This window comes from Bison bison, unplaced genomic scaffold, assembly GCF_000754665.1.
Source record: "Bison bison bison isolate TAMUID 2011002044 unplaced genomic scaffold, Bison_UMD1.0 scf7180017864100, whole genome shotgun sequence".
In the NCBI taxonomy this organism is placed as follows: Eukaryota; Metazoa; Chordata; class Mammalia; order Artiodactyla; family Bovidae; genus Bison; species Bison bison.
Genome location: NW_011494672.1, coordinates 1115835 through 1134053, shown reverse-complemented (window position 1 = coordinate 1134053; position 18219 = coordinate 1115835).

Here is an 18219-nt window from a genome sequence, read left to right as displayed (position 1 = left end):
AAATTGTTTTGTTGAGTATATTATTTTTTTCCAAATTGAGTCAAAACTTCACAGCTGAGAGGAGGGGATTAGAATGGCTAGCACATTGAAGAAACTCAAAATGCTTTCAGTACTGTGACTTCCTATCATACTTGTCATCTAAACACCACATTTTACAGCATAACCATATATTATGCTGTATTTATCTGATTGTCTCATGTACAAACATACATACACACAAACACCTATTTATTAGGATATTTTAATTAGACTGTAAACTTCTTGAGTGGAGAAACTCTTATACTTACTTCATAAGGCCAGTTTCTAGCTTGGAATAAAGCAAATAATAGATAGTCTAAAAATATTTGTTACATTGAATTAGGATTAGTAAAATATCTGACGAAATTTATCAAAAGTGTCTTTCAAGGGGAGCTGACTTTCAGAAAAGTAAAATACAATACATGGTAGCAGCGTGAATTGAATCTTGATTATTTAGATGACACCTTAGATACTTATTTTCATTATGGTATGTGCTTCAGGTTTAATTTTTATGAATGTGTGGAAAAATGCAGAAATAGTAACAGAAATGTCTTTAATCAAAACATTATAGACAATCCAATTTGGATGGTCTGCATTGTTTTAAAATCTACATTCATTGTGTAGCTCACACAATTCGTGGACATTAAATGATTGAAAAGCAAGTATGTTAGTCACTCAGTTGTGTCCAGCTCTTTCCGACCCCATGGACTGTAGCCCACCAGGCACTTCTGTCCATGGGGCTTTCACAATTCTTGAACATAAAATGATTGAAGCACAGAAACAAAAGCTGCTATATGCAAACAAAGATTTTAGCTGCATTCCACAAGAGCTGTGATGGCAACCATTTATTTTCAGCTTTGGTCCAACCTAGGAGAGCCTCTCCCCTCACCACATCCTCCCCAACCCCAGCCCAGGCAGGCAGAATGTTGACCAGGAGGAACTTGAGGACAGCCACCAGGGAGCTCAGATACAGAGAGAGATCTTTAGGATCTTTAAACCCAAAAATAAGTCACTAGCAGAGTGGTAGGTGCTGGAGGCCAGGAGATAACAGGAAGAAGGCATAGGAAAGAAAGAACTGCATCCCTGTTGAAGGGATGTATATTTACATTGTGAAATTTCAAGCTATTCTAGACCTAGAGAGTGGTCATTTGTTTGCAGTTAGAAATGAGGGCCCTGATATAGGGAAAGGAGAGCCCCATGAAATAAGACACTGAAGACAATCCTTAAAGTTACCTAAAACAAAGACACAAATTTGAACCCAAATTTGAACTTCAAAAGAGATGAAAATATAATTGCAATAGTGTCATTTGTACATCACACATATAAAGTGAAGTGGGTGTAGAATAAACTGAGGAAATACTTGTCTCACATCCTGGCATTTTCTGTATATTTGATCCTGGGAACAGGAAACTAACCACTCTGAGTCTCAGTAGCACTTACTTGACACGTTGTGAAAATGGCCACACCAAGCAACTCGCAAGATCTTTGTTCCCGGACCAAGGATCGAACCCAGGCCCTCAGCAACAAAAGTGGGTAGTTCTAACCACTAGACCACCAGGGAATTCCTGAGATTATTTTAAAAGTCCATGCTCTGGCAGTACGAGTAGCATATATTTTTACTATTTCTTTCTTTTGTTGTTCTAGTTATTCTTCTTTTTAAAAAAATGGACACTTTCATGATTCTCACTCTGTAGAGTCATTTCAATTATTTTTAAATGATGCTATGTTTACGACGTATCCAGAGTTAAAGAAACTCCTTCAGACAAGGTCATGAATCGAAATGGATAAATAATGTCAGCTCTAGAAAGAAGGCCTTAAAAAGTCAGTGTTTGGCTTGTTTTTTTCAGGGGGCAGGGCTCTAAAAAATAATGGGGCTTTCACTATTTTTTAAACTTGTATTTTGATAATTATGAGTTCAGGAGGCAAGAGATGGTTGTTTTGCAGGGTAGCAAAGTACTATTCTTTCACCACAATTTTTAGATCTGAGGGCACTGGGCATCAAAAAATCTTCGACATTTACCTACAGAGGGTTCAACATAAAGTATGTCACCACGCTATGTACATAGCACATGCTATTTTGTCTTTAAAAGCAAAGGGAAAATACCATAGCTTTACCAATTTCACATAATCACATGTTAATTATTAAATGAAATCAGGTACTTGTTTTTCTTCAGATGCTACTGAGTGAAGCTAAACACAGACTCTAAGGAAAACAGTATAATATAAATTACAGTAAAGCATTTAGGATCAGGATTTGACACTTTTAAGTCTCTCCCTGACATACCATCATCTAATACATGAAATTGCTGAATTGTTACTTTCCTTGACCTGAACTACTTCAGAAGACATGATTACCAGGAACCCAGTGTCTCTATCACCAAGAATGAATGATTCACTTTTTAGAAAAAGGAGAGTTGGAGGATCTGGAGTAGAGATGACAATCAGCATTGCTGAACTCCTCTCCTACCTCCATTCTATCCTCACCTGCTTCAACTTCATCCTCTGCCAGGAAGGAGTGATGTTGCTGCAATGAGTCATTGGGTTCAGTGCAGCAGCAGCCCTAAATTCCAGGAAGAGGCTTTGTCTTCTTGATTCATTTGGACCAATGCTGCTAAGTCACTTCAGTTGTGTCCGACTCTGTGCAACCCCATAGACGGCAGCCCACCAGGCTCCCCCGTCCCTGGGATTCTCCAGGCAAGAACACTGGAGCGGGTTGCCACTTCCTTCTCCAATGCATGAAAGTGAAAAGTGAAAGTGAAGTCGCTCAGTCGTGTCCAACTCTTAGTGACCCCATGGACTGCAGTCTACCCAGCTCCTCTGTCCATGGGATTTTCCAGGCAAGAGTGCTGGAGTGGGGTGCCATTGCTTTCTCCGATTTGGACCAATATGTCTATCAAAAACAAAACCAAAAAATAAATTAACATAAGTTCCAAGAATTAAGACTAGACCACAGCTATAGTAAAGAAGAGTTCTGTTTTCTACTGTGTGTGCATGGACATGTTTCTTATTGGTGATTTCACTGCTCTATCTGTGAGTACTATTCATTCAGACTAGCACAAGGCGTTCTACTCTGAGTTCAAATTTGTTTATACACAAAACACATATGTTCAGATTTATTTGTGATGTACTTCAATAAGCTTTATCAAAATGATCGGTTAAGTGCCAGTGGTGTGATCACTTACTGCCTAGTTACATAATTTCAGCTATCCAAGGCAGAACTACCCTTTATGTTCCTCAAAATAGAGTTGGCTACATTTTTTTAAATGTACCTATTTACAAAAAACAAAGAGTATTTTTTTTAACCATACCAAGTGTGACTCATTAGAGAAGATAACCCTTGGTTTCAGAATTTCTCAAGTCTAGCAACAGTATCCATGAAACCCTCCCAATGACTGGATTAAGAGCAAAACTTCATGCAAAAACAGAACTAAAATAACTTATGTCCATACTTTCCACAGATTTCTTGCAGAATGTTGAACCAAGATTTCCCCTGCAAATTATTCACTTGAGAAAGTTTAAACAATTGAGTGGACGCAACAATTGACAGAATGTTTTCTTCAAAATAAGTGATTGCCACCTGTAGCTCAGTGCCATTCCCATGGAAAGGCTTCAATAATTGCCCACTGATGGACGTGTATGTTTCATGTACACACCATTAGCAGTACCGACCCACATTCTTTGTACTATGACTCTTTAGTTAAATATAAAGTGTCAGTGTTTATAATTGTGGTTTAAGTTTCAGTCAGTCAGCAAGTCAACAAACATTAAGTTTCTGCTATCGTTCATTCAACAGATTGTACTCAATGCTGATAATATGCCGCATACAGGGCCTTATCTTGGGATATTCAACAGTGAATCCAATTGACAATTTCCTTTTCTTCCAGACAGTTGCAGACCACTGATGAGAGAAGGAAAATAAACAAGGAAGCAAATAAATATGTAAGTAAATAAGACTGGTGCTAAGTGCTTAAAATGGCGTAATGGGATAGACAGAGTTTGACTTAAAGGAGAGAGAAGACTTATTTAGAGAACCAAAGAAAGACTGGCTACTGAAACAAATGTGGCCATTCAAATAGAAAGAAATATCCAGGCAAACAGAAGAGTTAAAGCACAGAAATGGGAGTGGATTTAGTCATTTTGAGGAACAAAAACTGATGTGACTGAAACAAGAAGAATAAATATTTTGATTTTATCTTAATTGTAATGAGAAGACATTTGGGCAGTTTTTAAAACCAGATGTAGAGGGATGGTATAGGGAGGAAGGAGGGAGGAGGGTTCAGGATGGGGAACACATGTATACCTGTGGCGGATTCATTTTGATATATGGCAAAACCAATACAATATTGTAAAGTTAAAAAATAAAATTAAATTAAAAAAAATAAAACAAAAAAGAAAGCCTGAAAAAAAAGAATAATTAATTCAAACAATTTGTGTGGAAAAATTTGCTCATTTTAAGGATGTAGTTCAATAAATTTGTCAAAAGTGTATAATCATATAACCATCACCCTACCAACATCATTAAGATATAGAAGATTCCCATCACTCCATAAAGTTACCTTGTAGTCAATCCCATCCCCACCACAAGCCACTGGGAATCATCATAACTTTGTCACATAAATGAAATCACACAGTATACAGTGTGCCGTCTTTTGCTTCTGACATCTTCCACTTAGCACAATGCTTTTGAGATTCATTCACAAAGTTGCATGCTGATTTGAAACCCCAAATATCTGAGAAGCAATGTTCACTCAACAGTTAGATATACAGGTCTGGACTCAGGGAAAAGATCAGATCTAGTGTCTCAAAATCGAGGTGATATTTAAAAGCGTGAGATTAGATGGTATCACCACATAGGAGAACGAGGGAGTGACACCTGGGGCCCCACAACATTGAAAAGTGGTGAGAAAGCCAAGGAATTATAAAGAGAGATCTAGTGAAATAGGAAGGAAATAAGTGCTTATCCCAGAAGCCAAACTAAGGTATTTCAAGAAGAGAATGGTCAACTGTGTCAAATGTCAAGTAAGATGAGGTCTTATTATGGATTGGAAAATGTTGATTACCTTGATAAGAGCTATTTTAATGGCTCTGTGCCAGTCATTGAAAATGCTTGGTGTGACACAGTAAACAAAGCAGAAGTGATGTTCTCTCTTAGAATTTACTGACTAATATGTGTGCCTTCAGTTTTGTTCTTTTATATAGCTAGCTATTAATATATAGCTAGCTATTTAACAGAAGAGTTTAGAACTTAGAAGAAAATTGGAATTCTTTGATTCTTAATATTTGTTCTCTCAACAAAATTTTGATACAACTACCCTAAAGAAGAATAAAACATTATAATGTTAATGCAATCATGAGGGAAGGATATGATTTCTTTATCTTATATAAAGGAAGAGATTTACTCCTTTGTAAATTAATAATTCAGTAAATGTTTGAAGACACAAAAATTAGCTGCAGTAATTTGCATTTTATGCACTTTCATTAGTTCCCCAAGTCCTTTTCTGCTGTTTCCGTAATGAAAATGCCATCTTTCAAAGGTGAATGACTTTTTTTTTGTATTTGCTTGGTAATGAGCTTTCTTTAATTAGCGATTGACTAATTTCACAGATTTCAAAGTAAACATAGCTGTTGCTGTTGAAAGACTAGCAAACTCATATAATATTAAGCTTGCTTCTTTAACTTGGTGTGCAAATTATTTCTCAACTACTGTTGCAGAAACCAAACACCACACTCAGAGAGTTGGAGAACTCCAGTTTATTACACCGACAGGCCCAGAGGAGTTAACACTCCAAGCTCTGAGCCCCAAACAAAGGGGTTACAGAGTTTCTATACACAGTCAGGCATGATTAAGTGGGTTTGCGGGTTTGCAGGGGCTGGGCAAATGCAAAGAGCACCCTTGCATTTGCACCCTTGTGAGTGCAAACCCGCTCTCGGGGTGAGTGAGATAAGCTCCAGTTCCTAGTATTGTAAGTCTCCACTTTCTGAGACTATGCGACCTACGTGATCCAGACTTTGTAAGGAGCAAGCTGAGTTACAGAGGCAGAAGCAGCGGGAGGTTATGTAAAATTTTAATATTTCCTCTTCATTCTCCCCTCCTGATGCTTCTATCACTCATTGTAGAACGCATCATCTCATGTTTTGGTAGGACATTCAGAGCTCCCCATCTTTCAGGGGGCTATATTGAGCTATTACCATTTGTAACTTTATGGATTCAATCTGAGAGGTTATGAACTGGGTAATTGCATTGAGGATACAAAGGGCAAACAAAAGTGTCGCTGAGACCATGAAGAGAGGACCTGTTAAAGAGAGAAACCACGATAACCAGGTCCAGATATTGTTCCAATTATCCCAGGAATTAGCTAGTTTTTCTCTCCTTTTTATTATTTGTTCCCCTACCTGTTGGGCCATGTCCCTGATTATTTCTGATTGGTTTACATAAAAGCAGCATTCTTCATTCAAGAAGAGGCAGAGTCTTCTCTTTTCAGCTGTCAGTAGGTCTAGCCCTCTCCTATTCTGTAAAACCACCTCAGGCAGGGAATCTAGTTGGTCCTGTAAGGCCACTAAAGATTTGGCTACTCTCTCAATGTCGTCTGTGAAGTCCTTGGATAATGTATAATGTATATAATGTATGTAATGTATATAATGTATATAGAAGGTGGTTGATGAAGCAATTCCTTCTATTTCCATACCTATTTCAGCCATAATTCACAGACCAGCTAGGAGAGGTATAAACTGAATGACTCTTTTTGACCACATATGTGTTGTCAGAGGTACAATGAGAGTCTGGCTGTTGGGGACAATATTCATCCAGGGAGTGAGGAAAGCTAAGGAGCAGATACCCATCCAGTTGACTGGTAGACATAAGTAAGCATCTGTCCCACAAACAAAGAAAAGGCCTTGAAGGGGGCGGCCCCATACTGTGTTTGTGGGAGGATGAGTGGGCCACTCACCTTCTAAAGTTTGATTACATTCGTTCCTGGCTAAATTGCCTAAGGTTCAGTTCCTCCATCATTTGTAAAGCATTCTGGAGCCTTTTGAGTGAACTCAATTATCCTTAAGACTGGCCCTTGTAAGGGTGGCTCTATAGGAGTTCCCATGGCTGTTGCATTATTTAATGGTACTAGTGTAGCTAAGTACTGTGGAGCTCCTAAGCATAAGCAGAGCCAGCAGTCCCTGGCCAGCTGGGGGTGGTGTCATTAAGTCGGCGATGAGTTACGTTGAGAACCTGGAGCAGACGGGGCCCTAAGCAGGGTTAACTCTCTAACCTGGGTCATGCCGCCAACAGGCAGAGCCTGATTCTCTAGGGCAAAAATGATTTCACTTGTCTGCATTACTGTCCCTGTCAGGTAGGCTTTCCATGTATTTGGCAGACAGACACCTGTTCTGGGTTCATGGCATTTGGGGTAGATGGAAGCACAGGGGCATGATGGCAATGCCATGGTGTCGGGATGCCACCCAGGGTTGGATCCTCTGGTGGGGGAAAGGTAGCAGCAGCAGGGGGCATGACTAGAAAACATTTTTGGCCCCCAGGCCCCTGGACATACATCACATGGTTATGAAGGCAGTAGGTGACTGGCCTATAGGACTGGCTATCTACACACTGTTCTAGCTGATGGTTAAGTAAGCGATTTTAAGGGTTGACTGTAATGTTGACAGGTGCTTGATGGATAAGGAACAGCACCATCTGTTACAGCAAGGGCACCAAAAGGCTGCAAACAGCCTGCACACAACAGATAAATGAACACTAGCAAAAGGTTTTCTCCCCATCTTTGGGTTGTCACGGCTATAGCAACTGAGCCTATCATGAAGGGGGGTCAGCAGTGCTGGGAGCGATTTAGTTAGGGAGAATCAATCATAAGAGACATCTAATAAGAATGAGGCTTCCCACTACAGTGAGATAACACAGCTAACCACAGCTTCTGACCCAAATCCCAGTCCTGGGGTGTGACTGAAGCTAGTCCTGTAGTGTAGAGCACAGCAATAATACCAATCAGGGATAGAGGCCAGGGTTGACAATGAAATCCATTGGTATTTTGACAGCCAGATCCTCAAGCTTCCATCATGTGTTGACCAGCCAGCTGCTGGAGCAAGGCTGAAGAATCCTCTAGCTTCTGCCGTGTGCTGACTTCTGGTCAGCTTCCAGAGTGACTAGAGCAGGACTCATCATCCTTTGTGGGTGAGGGCTATTGTTTTTGGAACCAGACCTTGAGGGGATTTTGGAGGTCCCAAACTGCTTTCCAGGTGTCCTCATCACAGGAAGCCACTACCTTTTTGATTCTGTTGTGGTGGATCCAAGGGATGACGCCTGTAACTTTAACAGCAGTAGGGGTTGCCGGGACGACCTGTCCAAACTGGCTAAAGTGGTTCTTTTTTCCAATCTTTAACCCATACCTTGTCTCCTGGCTGATAGGGATGAACCCAACTGCCCAAAGGAATGGGTGTCCTTTCTAAGGTTTCTCAGGCTGTATGGCAAAAGACTTTTCCAGGGCCTGGAGGTGTCAGGACATCTCTAGGTCAGCTAGTTGCTGGTGGTCTCCCTTGAGCTTTTTATCACTGGGGTAGTCTCCCATATAAGATCTCAAAGGGAAAATAGCCTGAGGACCTCAGGGTGCATTTACGGAGGGAGATGAGAGCCCACAGGATGAAAAGGCAGCTTGTTCTAGCGTTGTCTGGGTGTTGGCCAAGGGATGTTCTTGTTGTACTATGACTTGGAGAAACAAACTTAACAATAAAATTAAAGATTTATGGCCCAAAGATTAATAGACGTAGGAAAGCTGCTGCGGGGCCAGCCAGGAGAACCAGGTCCAGACATTAGTGTTTCTCTAGGTATGAGAAGATGCAAGAATTTGGATTCATGAAAATCTTTACCTGAAAATATCTGACTATCTGAAGGCCTGGTTTGTTTTTGTTTGTTTTCTTTTTTTCCAGAGCACAGATTGCCTTATTTTTTGTCTCCATCCTGAACTCCTTTCAAGGGGGTATTGAAGGTCAGCATCTTGTAGTGGTCATGATTTAATCTTTGTAGATTGGCAAGGGCCAACTTTCAGTCATCAGGGCCCCTTCGTAGTCACATATTTGACCATGTTCATCTCATGGTCATTGTGTCCCACAGTGCTGGGAAGACTCATTCCCAAGTCTGACAAAGATTCCACTGACAGGCCACTCAATGTGTTGTCACTAGGCCAGGCCTTGTAAGAAGAAAATGTCTCTGGACCATACCTGTCTTACTAGCCTCTTGGTCCAGGAAAATATTTCCTCTTGTTGCTTCTTCCCATATCTGCCACTGCTGCTGCTGCTGCTAAGTCGCTTCAGTCGTGTCCGACTCTGTGCGACCCCACAGACAGCAGCCCACTAGGCTCCTCTGTACCTGGGATTCTCCAGGCAAACACTGGAGTGGGTTGCCATTTCCTTCTCCAATGCATGAAAGTGAAAAGTGAAATTGAAGTCGCTCAGTCGTGGTGGACTCTTAGTGACCCCATGGACTGCAGGCTACCAGGCTCCTCTGTCCATGGGATTTTCCAGGCAAGAGTATTAGAGTTACATTATTACAATTATTGATCTCATATGGAACTGCATATCAGCATTTTATCACAGGCTCAGTCACACATTTGGTAAGGTAAGAAATAGTCTTCTGAAACAAGCTACATAGAAAATAATATAGCTAGCAATTATTAGTAAGGTCACAAACAAGAATTTAAGTGAAGAACGGTCACTGGGTAGAGCCTGGTACACCCCAGGTCATCTGATAAAGATAAATGATTATAGCCAAGTGTTCATCTCCTGGTTGTATATCATGGAGCATCTGACCTTTATCCAAAGATTGGTTAATGAGATAAGCTTTAGAAACAATCTTACAGTGTCCTTTTTAATAACTTAATTAAACATTTTAGCAATATAACATAACAAAGAACTACCTCAGAAGTGAGTCTTAGTAAACACAGACCTTAATTAACAAAACTAGAACTTAATATTCAGTGAAACATCATTTTTTTTTTCTTTTCGGAGAACTCACTGTGAGGGCATTAACACTGTAGCCAGGGAAGGCTTTAACCCATCAAATAAAATGAGGTCTGTCAGGGACCCGGGGAAAGCCAAGCAGCCGTCTTGGATTTCCCATAGCCCTGGCTCTTTGATTTTCAGCTGTTGTTTATCCATTTTTAATTTCCTAATTTAGGAGCAGACTATTGTCATGTTTTCAGGACATTGGGATAGCAAAAGTCTAACCGTGAGGGGTTATTTTTTGTTGTTGAAGCAGAATGAGCTTTGTCTACATGTACCATAATCTTAAATAATGTTTCTTTACTTCACCAAAGTAACAAAAAGATTTTAAAAACAAGTGTCAATCACTTAAAGGCAAAGAAATTCATAATCTGTTATCAAAAGCTGCATTCTAAGAAAACTTTATTCTCTAAACAGGGAAAAGACCAAATTCCAGTCTGGTACCAACTTACTGTTAATAACAAAAGTTGCTTATCCGCTTAATCTTAGAAAGTCTTTTCCATAAATTTTGAAGAACTAGCAGTATTCTTTTAAAAGCATTAGACTAAAACCATAGAAGGCATGTTTAAAATCTGATTCTATTGCAATTGACAAAGAAACCTGGTCCTAACACTTTAATATGATAACTAGAATTATAATTGATCATATTTTATCAGGGCATATCAAATCTATATGAATTTTACATAATTCTAGGATATCTATATTAGTAACATCAACCATACAGTATATAACCTGAAAATATTTATCACCCCTTCAACATTACTTCTAATGTAATTTAACATGTACAATGAACCCTGGTAGCAGCATCCCAAAGTTAGATAGAAGTCAAGTTATTTAGGAAGTTTTGTCAATAAATGTCAAAGGGTTTATAACCCTCAGTCAGGTAGGATTATATAAGTTACTATGAAATAATAGTTATTCACTTAGCCAAAGTTAACAAAAGATTTCAAAGGTAAATATAGAACAGATCAATTAAGAGGTAAAGAAACTTAAATCTATTATTAAAATCAGTTCAGCATCTGAAGAAAGCATGTCCTCTTAACAGAGAGAAAGGCCAAATTGTACCAGCTTACTTTAAACTCATTTGCTACTGCTACTGCTAAGTCACTTCACTCGTGTCCGACTCTGTGCGACCCCATAGACGGCAGCCCACCAGGCTCCCCCGTCCCTGGGATTCTCCAGGCAAGAACACTGGAGTGGGTTGCCATTTCCTTCTCCAATGCGTGAAAGTGAAAAGTGAAAGGGAAGGTACTCAGTCGTGTCTGACTCTTAGCGACCCCATGGACTGCAGCCTACCAGGCTCCTCCGCTCATGGGATTTTCCAGGCAAGAGTACTGGAGTGGGGTGCCATTGCCTTCTCCATAAACTCATTTAGATAATATTAAATTTAGTCAGTCCTAACCATGCACAAAAGTTTTTTTCAGGGTCCACTTTCCACAAACTTTTTAATCACTTTCTATAACAGCCACCTGTAATTCAGACCTACTTTCTTTTTCCTTTATAAAATGTAATTTTATTTTTTATATCTTCTTTATTAAAAACATACATCCTACTTTCTTACTAGATTAGCAAACAAACATTAGTACTGGATATTTAATATTGAATATTTCCCAGTTTATGTGAATCTGAAATTTATTTAGGTTAATTTTTCTTGTATTTAGAATTGTTTAATTTGTAAGCCTTTACTTTTTTAGGCCAATTAAATTAGACTTAATTTAAAACTTCAACAATATTATCAGGAAAAAACAAAAGACATACACTGAGACATACATAAATCCAGACAGAGATCATACAGTTTTCTGTTTGAGATTAAAAATATCTCTTTGACCCCCGCCCCCCTTTTTTTTTCTTTGCTTGAAATTCTAATTTGCCCAAGGCTGAGGTCTCAGGCAAAGTTGGCTGTGTATTTCAAGGACATGGAAAGGGTTAATTTCAACCTTTTCCCTAGGCAGGCCTTTTAACAAGGTAGTTGTTTTTAATTGCGTATGCAAAAACGAATTGGCTTTGCAGTTTCCAAAAAGAAAAATTTTTTCTCACTCTGTTCAATCAGCAATCATGCACTCAACAATCATTCAGAGACTATCACAAGGCCTCTCTTTTCCTGAGCCCCCAGGTTTCCTTAACTGTTGCTCCTTTCCTGGGAGCTCCAAGGAGGTTATCAGTCACAATGCCTCCCTTCTCCCAAGTCCCCAGTTCTCCGTATCTGATGCTCTCTTCCTGGGAGCCCAAGGAGGTGATCAGTCTCCTCTTCTACCCGCTGGGGTAGGTCCTGACTGGGGACCAGCCCCAGGGCCTTACCGTATCCTGTGGCCATTCCTGGCGAATTGGTCCGTCCGTCCAATGAGTCTGGCAGGGGCTTGGCCATCAGGAGAGTCAGAACACCGATCCAAGAGAGGACCCGGAATACCGTCCGGTGACACGTCTCTTCGTTCGTCTCGGGGTTCCTCCACTCCAGACTGGCCGAGCCACCAGTCTGGCGGCTTAAGGAGCTGGAGTGGTCGGAATCTCTCTGGAGCCTCCAGAAATGTTGCAGAAAGCAGTAATTGAGAAACCAAACACCACACTCGGAGAGCTGGAGAACTCAGGTTTATTATGCCAGCAAGCCCAGAGGAGTTAACACTCCAAGCTCTGAGCCCCAGATAAAGGGGTTACAGAATTTTTATACACGAACAGACATGATTAAGCGGGTCTGTAGGTTTGCAGGGGCTGGGTAATTGCAAAGAGCAGGACAAGGGTGAGTGAGATAAGCACCAGTTCCTAGTATTGTAAGTCTCCACTCTCTGAGACTATCTGACCTACATGATCCAGACTTTGCAAGGAGCAAGCTGAGTTACAGAGGCAGAAGGAGCAGGAGATTACGTAAAATTTTTAACTTTTCCTCTTCACTACAAATGTACTGGGTAGCTTTTTGTTTCTGTGGTTTGTTGTTGTTATTTATTTTACTGTTCATGCAGAGTTCTTTATATGAATTTGATTCAGACCAATATTCACCAAACATAAAACTCCACAAAGTACTGTATATTTGACTTGTTTAATCTAAATCTCAGTGGTATATGCCCCCCACAACACTACAGGAAGACAAATAACAAATGAACATAAGACACCATACAAGTTAAAAATCCTGTATCATAAATTATTTCTTCCTCCAAACACATACAAATTTTTATTCTCAGGCCTAACCCACCAAGGGCAAAAAGGACTGAGACAGATGTGTCCGGTATATTTTAAATCTAACTGACAAGCTTTAAAAACATCAATCCAATATTATCATTAAGTCATCATAAAGTCCACTTTATTTAGTGGACTACAAAGCACAATATCCAAAGTGGTGTCCTCTCCGCTGTCTTTCAGGGCTACCTTAGAATGGGGTCGTAGCATACCAACAGCGGACGTGGATATTCACAGCAGTCAAAAGTGACATTCACAGATATGCCAGACCAACCCATTCATGAACAAAGCTTGGATTTTGTTTTCCTTCTCTGCTCTCTAGTTACAAGGAACCCCAGCCCACCCCATAAGACCTAGGTGTGAGCAAAATTCAGGGTACTGGCACAACTACAGTGGGTGATATGGGAACGGGAGCACCTGTGTCCTCCATACCTGCTCAAGCCCGCTCCCAGATACACTACTTCAAGACCCACCAAGTTAGATTACTGATGGATCCAGTTAGGTGGATGTGACAGTATCTAGTTTATGATGGGCAGTGAGCAGCCATCACATTAAGTCTGCTGGGGTAGTATCATGGCAGGATCTGATGTTCAAATACTATCTAGCTCTTTGCTGTAGATGGCACATACTTACTCCAGGAACTTAGGAGCTTACTCTCAGGCTCTCCTATTGTGACTTGGCACAGGCTCCATGGCAACATTCTTCTCTCCCACCGATAATCTCTAGTACTACAGGATTTACCAATATCATCAGGTCCAAGCCACAGGACTGCTTGTATCAGTCTAGATATGCTACAGAGTACTTTCTGGGCCTCTCTCAAAATTAGCAGTATTTTAAACACAGCATTACTCAGCAAATGATTAAAGCACTATTTCCAAGTGTAAACTGTGCTGCCCCTCAAACCTTGAGGAGGTTTACCAAGTATCTATAAGGGTTTATCTCCTAACTCCTGGACCTCACATCTCTTAGGAAGGCTTTCAGAGTACTTGCCACTTGGAGCTCCTCAAATAGAATTTATCAAAATAAAATGACATTGACATAAAATATTGATATGGAAATACATATTGATGTAATCAATTTAAAAGAGCACTGTGATATTAACTGGAGAAGGAACTGGCATATGGAATTTAGAAAGATGGTAACAATGACCTTATATGCGAGACAACAAAAGAGACACAGATATAAAGAACAGACTTTTGGACTCTGTGGGAGAAGGTGAGGGTGGGATGATTTGAGAGAATAGCATTGAAACATGTATATTACCATATGTGAAACAGACGACCAGTCCAAGTTCGAGGCATGAAACAGGGCACTCAAAGCTGGTGCACTGGGACAACCCTGAGGGATGGGATGGGAGGGAGGAGGGAGGGGCTTCCGGATGGGGACACATGTACACCCATGGCTGATGCATGTCAGTGTATGGCAAAAACCACCACAGTATTGTGAAGTAATTAGCCTCCAATTAAAATAAATGAATCTTTTTTAAATTTAATAAATAAATAAAAGAGCACTGTGATGTCTCACAGAATAGCTAAATGTTCCAGGTCCCTTGGACCATATTATGACAGAGAGGAAAATTCACACAGCTCCAGGGCAATATCCTGATGGTATAATGTCATTATACATGGGAACTGCTTCTAATAATTCTTCCTGATGAATAGGAAAACACATTTGATGGGTCAGTAATCAGATACCACATACCCATGGTTGTGTTAATTTGCTCTATCAAAGAGACCACCTCCAGGCACTTGCCTGACAGTAAGTGGTTAAGAATCTGCCCTGCAATACAGGAGTCACAGGTTTGACCCCCTGGTCCAGGAACTAAGATCCCACACGCTGCCGAGCAGCTAAGCTAGCGTGCCACGACTACTGAGTCCGCTAGCTTCAAAGCCCATGCACCACAACTAGGGAGCCCACGAGCTGCAACGAAAGATCTCGGGTGACGCGAAGACCCAGCATGCTGCAACTAAAACCCAACACAGCCAAATAAAATAAAATGTCAGTCAGGATATCAAAACATGATGGCGGAGGAGAAAGGACCCTGAGTTTATCTGCTCTCAGGAGCACACCAAAACCACAAGTATCTGCAGAACAATCACCTCTGAAAAAGACCGAAACCGAGCAGAAAAGATGTACCACTGAAGACATAAGACAGGTAGGTGGGGGCAGACTCCGGGTACAGTGGAGTCCAAACCCCGCCCTGGGTGGGCAACCCACTGACGGGAGAATACCTATGTGCAGGGCTTCTCCCACCAGGCCAGAGTTCTGAGCCCCACATGGGCTCCCCAACCTGAGGGTCCCGCACCGGGGAAACCAGCCCTCCAGTTTTTGGCTTAGCAGGCCGTGGGGCTTAATTTCCGGAGTCCCCAACAGACTGCAGGAAATAGACTTTACTCTTAAAGGCACACCTTATCGTCATGCGCACTGAGACACAGGGGAAAGCCGTCATTTGATAAGATCCTGGGCCAGACCTACCTGCCGGCCTTGGAGAGTCTCCTGCAGTGGCGGGCAGGAGGCTGCAGCTCCTGTGGGGCAACAGTATTCAGGAGCTCATGCCTGTCTCAGGAAGCCGCAGAAAGCTGGTACCAGCGGGCGCCCCGGGGGGCTCCTCCCTCTCACTCTTGACGCCCAGACCCGCCCCGCCCGAAACTGTAGCAGCTGGAGCTGGGGCCTGAGGCCAAAGAACTAAGGAGCAGCGCCGCAGGCCCACTCAGTTCAGTTCAGTTGTTCAGTCATGTCCGACTCTTTGGGGCTTCATGGACTGCATCACGCCAGGCTTCCCTGTCCATCACCACCTCCCGGAGCTTGCTCAAACTCATGTCCGTTCAGTCGGTGATGCCATCCAACCATCTCATCCTCTGTCCTCCCCTTCTCCTCCTGCCTTCCATTTTTCCCAGCATCAGGGCAGTTTCTAATGAGTCAATACTTCGAATCAGGTGGCCAAAGTATTGGAGTTTCAGCTTCAGCATTAGTCCTCCAATGAATATTCAGGACTGATTTCCTTTAGGATGGACTGGTTTGATCTCCTTGCAGTCCAAGGGACTTTCAAGAGTCTTCTTCAACACCACAGTCCAAAAGCATCAATTCTTTGGCGCTAAGCCTTCTTTATAGCCCAACTCTCACATCCATACATGACAACTGGAAGAACCATAGCTTTGACTAAATGGACCTTTGTTGGCAAAGTAAGGTCTCTGCTTTTTAATATGCTGTCTAGGTTTGTCATAGCTTTTCTTCCCAGGAGCAAGCATCTTTTAATTTCATGGCTGCAGTCACCATCAGCAGTGATATGGGAGCCCAAGAAAATAAAGTCTGTTACTGTTTCCATTGTTTCCCATCTATTTGCCATGAAGTAACGGGACCAGATGCCATTATCTTCGTTTTTTTGAAAGTTGAGTTTTAAGCCAGCTTTTTCATTCTCCTTTTTCATGTTCATCCAGAGGCTCTTAGTTCCTCTTCACTTTCTGCCGTAAGAGTCATGGCATCTGCATAGCTGAGGTTATTGATATTTCTCCTGGAAATCTTGACTCCAGCTTGTGCTTCTTCCAGCCTAGCATTTTGCATGATGTTCTCTGCATATAAGTTAAATAGGTAGGGTGACAATATACAGCCTTGACGTACTCCTTTCCCAATTTGGAACCAGTCCGTTGTTCCATGTCTGGCTCTAACTGTTGCCTCTTGACCTGCCTACAGAGTTCTCAGGAGGCAGGTAAGATGGTCTGGTATTCCCATCACTTTAAGAATTTTCCACAGTTTGTTGTGAGCCACACAGTCAAAGCCTTCAACATAGTCAATAAAACAGAAGTAGATGTTTTTCTGGAACTCTCAGGCCCACTCAGGAGGCCTAAAGGCTTCCGGAGCCCACAGCCTCCGGATCCCAGGGTTGCTCCTAGATGAACCACTGTGCACAGCCCTGCCCACCTCACCAGAGGCCCAGGACCCAGCTCCACCCACCAGAGGGCAGACAACAGACCCAAGAAGACCACAGTTCCACAGCAGGCCAGACCCTGCCCACCAGCAGGCCAACAGAAGCTTTGGGATACCCCAAACCCCATACCCAACTGTGTTGGGAACTCACACATACACTCCAGCAATCTGACACCAGCTCTCAGATCATGAGCACTGCGGTTTCCAGGACGCAGCCCTGCCAACCAGTAGTCCAGCACTAGCCCCATGACCTGGCCGCACTCAGCAGTGCAGGGGTAATAGCCTCAGAGTCTTCTGGACCCCGACTCCACCCACCAGTGAGCAAGCATTACCCTGCAGTCCCTTGAGTTCTGCAGACAGCCACCGAGGACCCACCAACCAGCAACTAGCAGCATTTCCACAAGACAGGGCCTGGCAGCCAACCAAACTAGGGGCCAACCAAGCCTATCAGATTGCCCACACAGTCAGCCAGTCGCAACAGAAGGACCACACAGCCTTCTTAGGGGAAACCCCTGGAATATTATAGCTTGAGTGACAAAAGATGAGTGCGCTGCTGCGATGCATAGGACATGACCTACGGAAGGCCCCTTCTCCAGGGTCAAGAAACATAACTAACCTGTCACATACATAAAAATTCACATAGCAACTTGGATAAATTGAGGCAGCAGAACATGTTCTAGATGAAGGAACAAGATAAAACCCCAGAAGAACTAAGTGAAATGCAGATAGGCAATCTACCATGAAAGAGTTAAGAGTAATGTTTTTAAAGAGGATAAAAGAACTCGGGAGAAGAATGGATACACAGAGAAGTTAGAAGTCTGTAAAGAGTTAGAAAATATAAAGAACAGCCTTCAGAATGGGAGAAAATAATAGCAAATGAAGCAACTGACAAACAACTAATCTCAAAAATATACAAACAACTCCTACAGCTCAACTCCAGAAAAATAAATGACCCAATCAAAAAATGGGCCAAAGAACTAAATAGACATTTCTCCAAAGAAGACATACAGAGGGCTAACAAACACATGAAAAGATGCTCAACATCACTCATTATCAGAGAAATGCAAATCAAAACCACTATGAGGTACCATTTCACACCAGTCAGAATGGCTG